The 10947-nt window shown below is 47.3% G+C and overlaps 1 long non-coding RNA gene across 1 annotated transcript; it reads right to left on the reverse strand.

The window, feature by feature from the left end:
• Nucleotides 1–529: 529 nt before the first annotated feature.
• On the reverse strand, nucleotides 530–4822 carry LOC132384514 (uncharacterized). The gene is made up of 2 exons (XR_009508920.1): nucleotides 4626–4822; nucleotides 530–4142 (listed from the first exon to the last, which is right to left on the reverse strand). It is a non-coding gene; the product is annotated as an uncharacterized LOC132384514 (long non-coding RNA).
• Between the last annotated feature and the right edge of the window lie 6125 nt (nucleotides 4823–10947).

Consider the following 10947-nt stretch of genomic DNA (forward strand, 5'->3'; position numbering starts at 1 on the left):
TTGCCTAATTCAGCTCCTATGCATTATGGTGCAGCCCTCGTCATCTACTTGTCAGTTGAAGATATGTCCGCTCAACTCACACTTTTTGGGTTAACACCAAGCCATACCCCTCATCCTATCAATCAATAATACACCCCACCCCTCATTCTGCACATTCGTGACAAACCCCAGGCTTTTCTCTTCCCCTTATCAATCAATCCTGGGTCCCACCCCTTCCTTTCATTACAATGTATAAAACCCTCCCCTTCTGATGCACCTGTCTGCCACTCACCAAATCCACTCCCACCCTGTTGATAATATTCTCAAATCCTCCAAAACCAATCAATTATCATTAATACAGTCATCCTTCTCCACCTATTTGACCTACAACCTGCCATTTCTTTCCACTTGTCTATCATTTGCCAGTACCACTCACTTTTCACCTCCTTATCAATCATTCTCACCTCCCTGCCCATCCAGCCCCACCCCTCACACCCAGAAACTTCAGACAGAGTGACTGCAGAGGAAGAGACCTGGCATGACAAACAACTTGTTGAATCCATTTATTACTTGCATCAGCATCACAGGCACATAGCATCAGAAATGCAGCATTCACAAGTAAATATAACAAATTACAGAACACTCTTCAGTGCAGGAACAGGCTACTCAGCCCACGATGTTGTGATGAACTTATTAACTGCCTTCTACTTGCACAATTTCCACATAAAATGGTTTACTATTGTTACATGTAATGCACAGACTGCAGAGCTTAAGCCAGAGAGCATAAACCACAGACTGTAGTGAAACTCAATGATTTGCATACCAGCCATACTGATTATTTCAACATGCAATAAGGTGCAAGGGCCACAACAATTGTGACATCCTCCATCTTACCATAAGTGTTATAATAATGTAGTAGCTGTCTTGAGCCTAGTATGTGTGTTATCAGGATTTTTTATTTTCTACTTGAAGAGAGGTGGGGAGAAGAGAGAATGACATGCCTTGTCCTGTACCGGGAGGGCTGGAGAAGATAAGGAGGAATGCAGGCTGCTGTCAGGCAGCAAAAGGAAGGTCCAACTCATATTTTAAGAGGGGATGTTGAGAGGTGTTGGGTCCCCTCATTCACTTCCTTCCCTGTCCCTAACAAGCCTCCTCTCCCGCACCAAGACATCTACCCCTGTGAGTCACACAACTGCCATACCCTGGCATCAGGCAATGAGGTGAAGTGCAAGACTGACTTTTCTGGAGTGAGCCCAGAGAGACAGGATCATAGCACAGCCTCTCTCTGTCTGCACCTTTAAGTCATTGCCAAAGAGCAGCCTACTTCAGAAATTACTGTATCCAACAGGAACCAAACACATCTCTTGTTACACTGGCAACTGCCTGCCAGATAATAGAGGGAAGATGAGAGAACCAGTGAGAGGAGTGGGTGGGGTTTTACAGGGGAATGTCAGAGGGCTGGGAGGGTGAGGCGAGTTTACAGCAAATTCCCCTGGGAGGTGGATGAATACACATGGGTGTTGCAGTATAATTCTTCAGCTAGGCCTGCAGTGAGGGGCTGAGGGGCAGAAGTAAACGGTAAATGATGGCAATGTCGGTGCATCCTCCTCTCTCTCTCCCGACACTGGCTGTCAGCCACATCATCCTCTCCCCCCTCTGGGAGCAGACACCGAACACACTGCCCCGCTCCCCCTCTGGAACTGGACATCGGACATGCAGTCCTCTCCGATAAGACTGTGGTGTTTTGTTTGTGTATTAGGTACATGTGATCAAAGCCATCATGCACTCTCGAGGTCAGCCTCCTTCAATCAATGGGCAGCAACTTCTTAAAACCAATCTGCCTTTATTGCTCTTGATACTGCCTTTGTATATTATTTGTTTTAACTTCTGCTGTGAGACTTGGGACAATGCCAGCTGTCCAACTGATGGCAAATCTCTGTTTCTGACCACATCAGTCACGGTTCTGGACCTCATTTCCTTGGGTCACACCACACCAGGACAACAGCCCAGCACAAAGTAGAGTTTCAGGAAATTCACAATCTCTTTCCACTGCGTTCCATGTCATGTTGCAGCTGTGACAGTCCATCTACAACTCTGATGGATGAGCAGCAAGACAAGGAATCTCATACAGTGGGAACCCAGACAGCCTTTGTCTCCTGATTGAAAACTTTGATTGGATCTTAAACAGTGGGACTGCCAGACATGGATTAAATCTGGAAAGGAGCAGAGTGCAAAATTTAAGGAGCTCTGTAATGTCTTTCCACAGGGTTCTCAGTCCTGTTGCAAGAGTGGCTGCCCATCTGCACAAGACATACAGTCGGGCAAGGAATCATATATCACAGGAAGCAAGACAAGCCCTTCTTCCCTGCTGGATGCCCCTGGAACATCAGTTACAGGTACTGAGGGTTTGGCAGTGGGACTGTCAAACATGGCTTAAGTCTGGAAAGAGCTGTTTCAGACTCACACAGGCAGAACTGTCTGTGCTTCCAATTTCCATATCCTCTGGGTCAGCCTGACTGGGTCCGCCTGCACAGTTCCCACCTCCATAATCCCCAGTCAGTACTTCAGGAACACTGTGAGCACAGTGCATGTGTGGGAAATTGAATAACTTGTTCTAAACATTCTGACCTAAGACACACTCTAGAATACCAGCAAACAGTGAATCATGATGCCATGCCAATTGCTGTCAGCCCTCGCCTGTCTTCAACAGAATCCACAAGGCAAGATTCTGCTCCGATTGTGCAAACCATTCCCTTTGGGGCACCACTCGGCAGAAATCTCTGAACCTCCATAGGCATTCAGCGAAAATGGAAAAACTCATCAATCTGGAATATCAACCAGATGTACTGAGGATTAGGCAGTGGGATTGTTGAAAGTGGGTTAAATCTGGAAAGGGCCAGTTGAGACCCACACTGGAAACACCATGCACAGTTCCCATCTCCATATCCCATGGGTTAGATCTACACCACAGCCTCCTGCCAATATGGGAATTCTGGAAGATTTATTTTTCTTTGGACTTTCTAACCCCTCTCCCATTGAGCCACCATGCACCTATGAAACACTGTCAATCTCTGTCTCCCCTTGCCTGAATGTGAGAGTGTCCCTGGCATGGCATCATTCTGTGACTGTGCTCACCACTACCTTTGGCCTGTCGTTGGCCGGTTGTTTCGTCCACGTCCTGATGCAGGAGAATAGTGGTGTTAATGATGAATCTGAGTTGTATACTGCATACATACTTTGACAATAAATGTACCCTGAACCTTAATGCAGTCAGGTGCAGTTGGTAAGGACAACATTGGTGCTGATGCAGTCCCAGTTTCCAAACACTGCCACCCTCGTCCTCGCCCTCAGCACGATGGCCAATGGACTCACTTCCACATCAAATCAGCATCTTGCAATCTCTGCAGTCAGCTATCAGGCTTACACCAGCCCTGCACGGTCATGGCAACTGGTCATTGGAGAGGTCTGCTTTGCAATCACTTTCCACAAGGTTCCCTGTCCTGCTGCATTTGTGACAGATTGGTCACCGCCCAGAGGTGAAGCATCAGGGGAATAAATCACCTGGATTTTCAGAGTCAAACATCACGTCTGCAGTGCCAACATCACCCTCCTGTCGTCTGGCAAACTGCTGCTGCAGATGCCTGCTAATCCCCATCCAGACCCAGGACATTGCTCGTCCTCGGCACCTCCCCTCCAGTGGAAGAGAGCGCCAGAAATGATGGGGCGGGGGGAGGGGGGAGGCAAAACCCAGTCCTTTTGGAGCAGAAGACTCAAGCAGGGATGTAATTAAATATGTTGGCCACTCAGCCATTCCCCTCCACCACCCCTGAAAGGTTCTGAATGTCAGCTGACAGCACAGACTTCTTCCACCCCAGTCCCAGACAGCCAGTTGGTCTGATCTCGAGTGCTGCGCCAACTTCTTCTTTAGCAGAGGAGTGGAGGCGTCAAGGAAACTGCTGAGGGAGTGCCAGCCCAAGGCCACAATGTCCAGAGGGTCCCATGGGTCCAGGTCAAAGGAGATTGGTTCAACAGAAGGAAGAGGGGTGTTGTTTTACGTCTGACATGGAACGAGAAGTGAAGGGTCAGACTCCAGGATTGGACCAAGTTCATGGGCACAGCTTCGTTCCAGACTCGTTCAAAGTGTCCTCCGATTCCGAGTGACTCTGTATGTGTTTTTAGAGGAAAGGGTAGAAATGGGAAAGGAAGAAGGGAATGAGCTCTTCTGTATTAAACAATAAGGTCTCACGGACTGGTGAGTGAGTAACATGTCTGCAGCACCATCCCTCCACGCTGTCCCATCCTCAATGAATCCCTCACCATCAATCCACCTCCCCCATGCACCCTTCCTCCCCAATTCCCCCACCCTCAAACTGTCCCATCCTCACCGTGCCTCCTGCTCCCTCCCTCCCCACCCCCCATGTTTCTCCTCCCCCTCCACCCTCAGCCCTCCCCACTCTTTCCGACCTGTCCCATCCCGATCCTCCTTCCCCCTCTTCACCTCAGGATTGATCATATCCTCGTCCTCTCTCCCAGATAACGCTGTCCCCCGCTTCCCATTCACGCAGAGAAGGAGCGCCCCGAGATCGAGCGGACGTGGCTTTGCAATGAAAGAAAATGTGTGTCGACAAACAGAATCAGACCCCCACCTGGTGTCCCGAGGAGAGGCCGATGGACGGAGACGGGAACCCGGGCCAGCCGGGGAGCCGTTACTGAGGAGGCGACCGGGCGCGAGAGGAGCCTTTCGGCGGGATTGAGATATCGCGAGATTTAAACAAACGAGCGGGGCCTTTGGAAATAACGGCGTGAAATGGTGATGATGGTGCAGTGTGGAAGAGAGGTAGGAATATCAATTATATAGTTAGGAAAGTGCAAGCAGCTGTTACTGAAGTAGTGAAATGGGGACATCAGTGGGGGCTTAAATTTTCCATTGCAAAGACTTGTTTGTTTTTTTCTAAAAGGAACATTGCCCCCATTGGGGAATTGGTTAGGTCTGGAATCCAAAAAGAAGCTGAGAGCGTGACACTTATCACGCTTTGAATTTTTCCAATGATTTCAAGTTCCCTGGCCCCCACCGCCTTATTTTCACCATGGACGTCCAACCCCCACCAGGAAGGTCTCAAAGCTCTCCGCTTCTTTTTGGATTCCAGACCTAACCAGTTCCCCTCTACCACCACTCTCCTCCGTCTAGTGGAATTAGTTCTTACCCTCAATAATTTCTCCTTTGGAACAATACCTTATATACCAGCTGGGTAGCCTCCAAACTGATGGCATGAACATTGACTTCTCTAACTTCCGTTAATGCCCCTCCTCCCCATCTTACCCCATCCCTGATATATTTAGTTTCCCCCCCTCCTTTTTATTCTCTCTTTCTGCCCATCACTCTGCCTGTTATCCGTCTCCCTCTGGTGCTGCCCTTTCTTTTTCCCTACTCCTCCTGTCCCATGATCCATTCCTTTCTCCAGCTCTGTATCCCCTTTGCCAATCACCTTTCTGGCTCTCAGCTTCATCCCACCCCCTCCGGTCTTCTCCTATCATTTCGCATTTTCCCCTCCACCTCCTAATTTCAAATCTCTTACTATCTTTCCTTTCAGTTAGTCCTGACGAAGGGTCTCGACCCGAAACGTCGACAGTGCTTCTCCCTCTAGGTGCTGCCTGGCCCACTGCGTTCCACCAGCATTTTGTGTGTGTTGCTATGTTCTTCCATGCTCTGTGCCCATGTTGGGGTTGAAGGAAACAGGGTGCCAGACCTTCTAGCCAAGCAATTAATTAACATTAAGGATGTGAATGTGGTGCCTTTGCATAAAGCGGAAGCAAAAGCTATGAAATGAGGAGAGCCAGTCGGGGCCATGAGAAGGCCTTGGCGACCAGGATTAAAGATAACCCCAAGGCATGCTACAAGTCTGTGAAGAAGAGGATCAGACTTGAGAGAATAGGACCAATCAAGTGTGACAATGGAAAAGTGTGTATGGAAACAGGAGTAGCTGAGGTACTTTATGAATACTTTGCTTCAGTATTTACGACGGAAGAGGATCTTGGCGATTGTAGGGTTGACTTACAGCGGATAGAAAAATTTGAACATTTTGACATTAAGAAAGAGGATGTGCTGGAGCTTTTGGAAAGCATCAAGTTTGATAAGGCTCTGGGTTCGGACGAGATGTACCCTAGGCTACTATGGAAGGCGAGGGAGGAGATTGCTGAGCCTCTAGCAATGATCTTTACATTATCAATGGGGACAGAGGAGATTCCGGCGGATTGGAGGGTTGCAGATGTTGATCCCTTATTCAAGAAAGGGAGTAGAGATAGCCCAAGAAATTATACACCAGTGAGTCTTACTTCAGTGGTTGGTAAGTTGATGGAAAAGATCCTGAGAGGCAAGATTTATGAACACTTGGAGAGGCATAATATGATTAAGAATAGTCAGCATGGCTTTGTCAAAAGCAGGTCGTGCCTTACAAGCCTGATTGGATTTTCTGAGTATTGACCAAACATGAGAGCAGTAGATGTAGTGTATATGGATTTCTGCAAGGCACACAACAGTGAGAGTAGGAATAGAATTAGGTGGAGGATGAATGCGTGGCTGTGGGTTTGGAGCAGGGGGCAGGGATTCAAGTTTCTGGATCATTGGGACCTCTTCTGGGGCAGGCGTGACCTGTTCAAGAAGGACGGGTTACACTTGAATCCTGGGGGGGACCAATATCCTAGCGGAGAGGTTTGCTATGGCTACAGGGCAGACTTTAAACTAGTAAGATGGGGGGGGGGGGCGGGAATCAATTTGAGGAAACCATGGGAGAGGAGGTTAGTTCACCAGTAGAGCAAGTAAATAGTGTGTGAGGGAGGAAAGGCAGGTGATGGAGAAGGGATGCGCTCAGCCCGAAGATGTAGGGGAGAAGAAAGAAAAGGATAATAAATTTGAATGCATTGTTAGGGATGCAAAGAGAGGAGGAGAAATTTTTTGAAGAAGTTACGAGGAATGTTGACGAGGGTAAGGCAGTGGATATAGTCTATATGGACTTCAGCAAGGCCTTTGACAAAGTTCCACATGGAAGGTTAGTTAAGAAGGTTCAGTCGTTAGGTATTAATGCTGGAGTAATAAAATGGATTCAACAGTGGCTAGATGGGAGATGCCAGAAAGTAGTGGTGGATAATTGTTTATCGGGCTGGAGGCCGGTGACTAGCGGGGTGCCTCAGGGATCTGTTTTGGGCCCAATGTTGTTTGTAATATACATAAATGATCTGGATGATGGGGTGGTAAATTGGATTAGTAAGTATGCCGATGATACTAAGGTAGGAGGTGTTGTGGATAATGAGGTGGGTTTTCAAAGCTTGCAGGGAGATTTATGCCGGTTAGAAGAATGGGCTGAACATTGGCAGATGGAGTTTAATGCTGAGAAGTGTGAGGTTCTACATTTTGGCAGGAATAATCCAAGTAGAACATACAGGGTAAATGGTAGGGCATTGAGGAATGCAGAGGAACAGAGAGATCTAGGAATAACAGTGCATAGTTCCCTGAAGGTGGAGTCTCATGTAGATAGGGTGGTGAAGAAGGCTTTTGGAACACTGGCCTTTATAAATCAAAGCAGTGAGTACAGAAGTTGGGATGTAATGTTAAAATTGTACAAGGCATTGGTAAGGCCAAATTTGGAATATTGTGTGCAGTTCTGGTCACCGAATTATAGGAAAGATATCAATAAATTAGAGAGAGTGCAGAGACGAGTTACTAGGATGTTACCTGGGTTTCAGCACTTAAGTTACAGAGAAAGGTTGAACAAGTTAGGTCTCTATTCATTGGAGCGTAGAAGGTTGAGGGGGGATTTGATCGAGGTATTTAAAATTTTGAGAGGGATAGATAGAGTTGACGTGAATAGGCTGTTTCCATTGAGAGTAGGGGAGATTCAAACGAGAGGACATGATTTGAGAGTTAGGGGGCAGAAGTTTAAGGGAAACACGAGGGGGTATTTCTTTACTCGGAGAGTGATAGCTGTGTGGAATGAGCTTCCTGTAGAAGTAGTAGAGGCCAGTTCAGTTGTGTCATTTAAGGTAAAATTGGATAGGTATATGGACAGGAAAGGAGGGTTATGGGCTGAGTGTGGGTAGGTGGGACTAGGTGAGATTAAGAGTTCGGCACGGACTAGGAGGGCCGAGATGGCCTGTTTCCGTGCTGTGATTGTTATATGGTTATATGGGTTCTCCCCTGAGTTGGACCTTCACGTCCAGCCTCCATTACCCAGCACTGGCAACAGGATCTGACCCTCCTCCAGCTCCAGGCTCATATTGACATTGCTCAGAGTTACTGCATTGGCAAGGCAGAGAGCCCAATCCATGTGGTCAATTCTGGCTAATGGCAGCTGGGGTCTCCACCCACGCACTGAGGCAAACACAGTCACAGGGGATCCCCAAATTGTTCCATTCAATGGAGCAGAGTGGGCGGGGCAGGTTAAGGACATTTGCCAACCAGTCACTGACCTCCCAGGTCACACCATTAGGTAAGCCCCGGTACACACTGGTAGCAGGACTCCAGTTGGCTCTGAGACTTCACTGCCCACCGTTACCAGAATCAGACTGATTTCCTCCAAGTGTTTACAGCTACTGTTGGTGTGCCCTTCACCAAAGGCACACATCATTCTCTCTGGTAGGACCCTGGTCTCTTGTTGGCATCAGCTCATTTGGGGGAACTGCTCTCTTAGACTCCACCCTATTCAGGGGTACCTGTGTTGTTGTGGGGGGTTAAATTTGAGGGAGGGCAGTCACAGATCTCGATTGGCCCTTTATGTGACTCCTCACTCTCCAAATTAGACATACCTGCAGCCTCTCCCTAAAATTCCTATGGGGGACATCTTTGTTCCTGCAGTGGCACACCCAGGGAGGATATATGGCCCCCAGTGGCACTTCCCCTGAGTGGCAGGAGCTCATGGCGAGGGTTGAACGTCTTCAGCACCTGTAATCGTGAAATCGGATCTGGGTAGCTGCCCTCATTCCTATTCCTCGGGATTTCCTTTCAGTCTTCCCTTCCTGCTGGTTCACCCCAAGGAAGCTCTTGAACCCCAGAGGGAGCCTGAGTCAATCATGACCTTCTGTAGTTTCAGCTGATGTACTGAACACAGGGGTGATCTGAGTCTGGAACTGAGGGTTTCGAAGTCCCTCCATTCATCTTCCCAGTGTTCCCTGCTAATCCACACTCTCTGGCAGATAAGGATTTGCAGGTAAGTTGAGACAGCAACTGTTGCCACAATGAGGACCAGCTTCCAAGAATGACCATCGCGGCTGTGGGTGTTCTTGATGAAGAAGGTCTCTCCTCCTATCCATCAGATGTCACCACTTCACCTGCCAATCTACATATAGATTGGGTGAACCAAATTGGTAAGGGTGCTGAGGAAGAGGATTTGTTGGAATGTATGCGGGATGGTTTTCTGAACCAACATGTCGAGGAACCAACTAGAGAGCAGGCCATTCTAGATTGGGTATTGAGCAATGAGGAAGGGTTAGTTAGCAATCGTGTTGTGTGAGGCCCCTTGGGTAAGAGTGACCATAATATGGTGGAATTCTGCATTAAGATGGAGAGTGACATAGTTAATTCAGAAACAAAGGTTCTGATCTTAAAGAAGGATAACTTTGAAGGTATGAGACGTGAATTAGCTAAGATAGACTGGCAAATGATACTTAAAGGGTTGACGGTGGATATGCAATGGCAAGCATTTAAAGATCGCATGGATGAACTACAACAATTGTTCATCCCAGTTTGGCAAAAGAATAAACCAGGGAAGGTGGTGCACCCGTGGCTGACAAGGGAAATTAGGGATAGTATCAAGTCCAAAGAAGAAACATATAAATTAGCAAAAAAAAGCGACACACCTGAGGACTGAGAGAAATTCAGAGACCAGCAGAGGAGGACAAAGGGCTTAATTAGGAAAGGGAAAAAAGATTATGAGAGAAAGTTGGCAGGGAACATAAAAACTGACTGTAAAATCTTTTATAGACATGTGAAAAGAAAAAGATTGGTCAAGACAAATGTAGGTCCTTTACAGTCAGAAACAGGTGAATTGATCATAGGGAACAAAGACATGGCAGACCAATTGAATAACTACTTTGGTTCTGTCTTCACTAAGGAGGACATAAATAATCTTCCGGAAATATTAAGGGACCGAGGGTCTAGTGAGATGGGGGAACTGAGGGAAATACATGTTAGTAGGGAAGTGGTGTTAGGTAGATTGAAGGGATTAAAGGCAGATAAATCCCCAGGGCCAGATGGTCTGCATCCCAGAGCGCCCCTTAAGGAAGTAGCCCAAGAAATAGTGGATGTATTAGTGATAATTTTTCAAAACTCCTTAGATTCTGGATTAGTTCCTGAGGATTGGAGGGTGGCTAATGTAACCCCACTTTTTAAAAAAAGGAGGGAGAGAGAAACTGGGGAATTATAGACCGGTTAGTCTGACATTGGTGGTGGGGAAAATGCTAGAGTCCGTTATCAAAGATGTGATAACAGCACATTTGGAAAGAGGTGAAATCATCGGACAAAGTCAGCATGGATTTGTGAAAGGAAAATCATGTCTGACGAATCTTATAGAATTTTTTGAAGATGTAACTAGTAGAGTGGATAGGGGAGAGCCAGTGGATGTGGTATATTTAGATTTTCAAAAGGCTTTTGACAAGGTCCCACACAGGAGATTAGTGTGCAAACTTAAAGCACACGGTATTAGGGGTATGGTATTGATGTGGATAGAGAATTGGTTGGCAGACAGGAAGCAAAGAGTGGGAGTAAACGGGACCTTTTCAGAATGGCAGGCAGTGACTAGTGGGGTACCGCAAGGCTCAGTGCTGGGACCCCAGTTGTTTACAATATATATTAATGATTTAGACAAGGGAATTAAATGCAGCATCTCTAAGTTTGCAGATGACACGAAGCTAGGCGGCGGTGTTAGCTATTGAGGAGGATGCTAAGCGGATGCAGGGTGACTTGGATAGGTTAGGTGA

This window comes from Hypanus sabinus, chromosome X1, assembly GCF_030144855.1.
Source record: "Hypanus sabinus isolate sHypSab1 chromosome X1, sHypSab1.hap1, whole genome shotgun sequence".
Taxonomy (NCBI): domain Eukaryota; kingdom Metazoa; phylum Chordata; class Chondrichthyes; order Myliobatiformes; family Dasyatidae; genus Hypanus; species Hypanus sabinus.